The sequence below is a fragment of the Sinocyclocheilus grahami genome, unplaced genomic scaffold (assembly GCF_001515645.1).
Source record: "Sinocyclocheilus grahami isolate Dianchi unplaced genomic scaffold, SAMN03320097.WGS_v1.1 scaffold1037.1, whole genome shotgun sequence".
Classification (NCBI taxonomy): Eukaryota; Metazoa; Chordata; class Actinopteri; order Cypriniformes; family Cyprinidae; genus Sinocyclocheilus; species Sinocyclocheilus grahami.
Window position 1 is genome coordinate 222,397 of NW_015506216.1, and position 3,807 is coordinate 226,203.

Sequence of the window (3,807 nt, forward strand, 5' to 3'; positions counted from 1 at the left end):
CCCCTCTCTACAGTTTATTTTTCTAGCTGATTAATGAGTTTATGGTCACCGAATATGTTTTTTTCTGAGGTAAATGTGACTTTACATGACATTGTTTACAAGCCGTTATATTGACGTCTTTGCGCGGCTGAAACACTGATTGAGCAATTACTTGAGACAGGATACGGATTGAAAAGTTGTACTCTTTCTTTTAACTTACTTTCAGATGTTTAGTCATGCTTATTTTGTGCTGAAACTGGTATTAATATGGAGGTGATGATTGGTTCACGTGTGCTACATGCTGCCGCTTCTGTTGAACTAAGGCGCTACAGAGATCTGTCATTCCACATTAAACAGCGCCAAAACAGCATTTATTGTTTGAATACTGCAATACAATGGACAGAATTTGAAATGTGAGACTGTTTTTATATTAAAAGTACCAAAGCACAATGCTTATTGCAATTTATTGGATGGGAGGTGCGCTTCAATGTTCCGTCCATCAACTGAAAACAGGCTAGACTAATCGATTCTTGGGATTTAAGAATCGATATCGTTCTGTAAAAATGAGAATCGCTAAAAATCGAGATATCGATATTTTTTTACCCAGCCCTAACAATTATACTGTAAAAAAAAACTAATTCAGTGTATAGTATTTATAAAATATTCGCATTCAAGTGAAATGTTACCCAAATTATTTACACTTTTTACACTATTTTCCTGTAACTTTCACTCCCTCTTGCAGTTTGAAAACCACTTGTGTAGCTAACTATTTTTTCCAAATAAGTATATTGAACATAGTTTAACAGCTAGTCTATGCTATTTGTACATTGCAACTTTCAAAGCTAAAGATTCAGTGTTTCTTCCCTAGCAGTTATGAAGACTGCAGTAGTTTTCGTTTCTTTGCCTGGAGGCAACATTTCTAAAACTGTGATCTGCAGGTCCCATACGACTTACACAGTCACTCATACAGTACAAACGCTGATCAGGCCCTGTATCGGGCATCATGCCAGAGCTGTGCCTCTTCAGATATCTGCCTCTTAATGGTGTTTTAAGAGAAGCTAATGACAAATGGAAGGTGTTAAAGCAATTGCAACTGTGGATAAAGGGAATGATAGCTCTCTTTCTGTTTTCAGAGCATATGCTTCCTATTAAGTTATGTAGGCCTATTCATAAAAAAACATACCGTGATAGAGAAAGAAAAAGAGAAAGAAAAGTATTTTTGTCTTTTGCAAGTCCTGTGATCCCCTAAATCTTATTATATGGGTGTACAGACTTCAAACACATCAAAATCCATTTACTTGTGATGTAAAGGCTAGAAATTGAGAGTAGGGCTGTGCGATTAATCGAAATCGACATAAAATCGCGATTTGAGCTTGTGCGATTTTTTCCGCGCTCCCGGCCTCCCGCAGTATGCTATTCAAACCAATCCGAATGCAGCGCGCCTAAATGGAGCACGAGAACAGAACAGACCGGGCACTGCACACGATTGCGGTCCGGCAGTGCGTTCCAGCTGCGGCGCGTTACGGCTCTGACGCGGCTACCGGAACTGATCGCGGTCATTCTAATCAATGCTTGTGTTTACACCAGATGCGCCGTGGCACGTTTCAAAAGCGTCCCAGGAGCGGCTCTCTGCGCCGCTTCACTAAAGATAGGCGCCTAGTCTATTTTTGACGGACGCCGCGTCCAAACCGCACAGCAAATACATAATAAAAGTTAAAAAAATCATGTAAATTTCAAAATAAACACCTTGTGCAGACTCCCGATCGTATTTCACGGTCACATATCTTTGGCAGGAGGCCAGAAATGGACGACGACGAGTGGTTCATCCTCGAAATACAAAAACACATGGTGTTATATGACATCACAAATCCTTTTTACAAGGACAATGAGCAAGTAAACAACATCTGACAGGCAAATCACGTGGTCTTGCGAATCCTACAGCTGCACTTCTGATCCGCTTCTGGTGTGAGTTGGCACCGCGTGGAGGACGTAACAAAACCTCTTTGGAGCTGTAACGAGCCGCAGACGTGTGCAGTGTAACCCCTGAGTTACACTGCACACGTCTGCGGCGCGTTACGGCTCCGACGCGGCTACCGGAACTGATCGCGGTCATTCTAGTCAATGCTTGTGTTTACACCAGACGCACCGCGGCACGTTTCAGAAGCGTCCCAGAAGCGGCTCTCCGCGCTACTTCGCTAAAGATAGGCACCTAGTCTATTTTTGACGGACGCTGCGTCCAAACCGCACAGCAAATGCAAAATAAAAGTCACAAAATCATGTCAATTTCAAAATAAACACCCTGTGCAGACTCTCGATCGTATTTCACGGTCACATATCTTCGGCATCCTTGAAATACAAAAACACATGGTGTTATATGACATCACAAATCCTTTTTACAAGGACAATGAGCAAGCAAACAACATCTGACAGGCAAATCACGTGGTCTTGCGAATCCTACCACTGCACTTCTGATCTGCTTCTGGTGTGAGTTGGCATGCGGTTGCGGTCCATCAGTGCGTTCCAGGTGCGGCACGTCTGCAGCAGTGCAGCGATCGTTTACGCACGAGTCTATTTTTGCTGTGCTGCACGTGCTGAATTAAAGTGACAGCGCATTGTTCGCTGTAAAAATGAACATCGATTGACACGGAAATTTAGTAATTTCACAATAAATAGATATAATTAAAGTCTACTGTGTTTCACATGCTTTTTGGCTAGGTTTGAAACAAATAAAAGTGCACTTTTAGATAAACAAGGCAACATATGAACTTGTGTCTTGTGGAGGTAGAAAAACAAAGTTCTTTAAGACCCGCGGGACTGTTTGTAATAAAGATTTAAATGTAAAAGGCACGAAATCCGACTGTTTCTGTCAGGGGTACGTTTTAATATTTGTAAAGTATTTGTGATAACCTAACACAAGAAAGCTATATGCTGTGTTCAAATGTGTTTCCACTTGCTTGAGCAACTTAATATACAAATCTAGAAGCCAAATGGATTTAATATACGCTGTTTAAATTAATTGAGTTTAAACGTGAATATGTCTGAAATATTGTGTAACTGTACTGTGATAAAAGAGGATTACAATGCTGAAAAACACTTTCAGTATAGGCTAACTATGTTTCGATTTGAAATCAAAATAATGGATAAATGTTGTGTTTGGGTTAAACAGGTGCGGATCATGAGCGGACTGCAAACGCGTCCTGTGTGAAAGCACAATGAGTCCGTGCTGCTTCTGCACCACATACGTAACGCACTCGGACCGCATACGCACTGCAGACGGAGTATGTGTGAAACAGGCGTATTTCTGCTGTGCTGCACGCGCTGAATTAAAGTGACAGCGTATTATTCGCAGTAAAAATTAACATGGATTGACACGGAAATTGAGTAATTACACCATAAATGCATATAACTAAAGTCAACTGTTTCACAGTCAACACATGGCTTTTTTGCTAGATTTAAAACAAGGAAAAGTGCACTTTTAGATAAACAAGGCAATAATAGATGGCACTCGTGGTGGTAGTTAAACAAAGTTATATTTATTGAGTTTAAACGTGAATATGTCTATGAAAGATTGTATTACTGTACTGTGATAAAAGAGAATCACAATGCTGAAAAAGCATTTTCAGAAACAACGTTTGGATTTGAAATCAAAATATTGGATAAATGTTGTGTTTGTGGTAAACAGCCGCGGAGCAGGACCGGACTGCAAACGCGTCCTGTGCGAGAGCAAAATGAGTCCGTGCTGCTTCTGCACCGCGTACACATACTGTATAGGTACTGGAGACAGAGTACGTGTAAACTTGGCACAACAAATCTAGTTCAACATCTGAG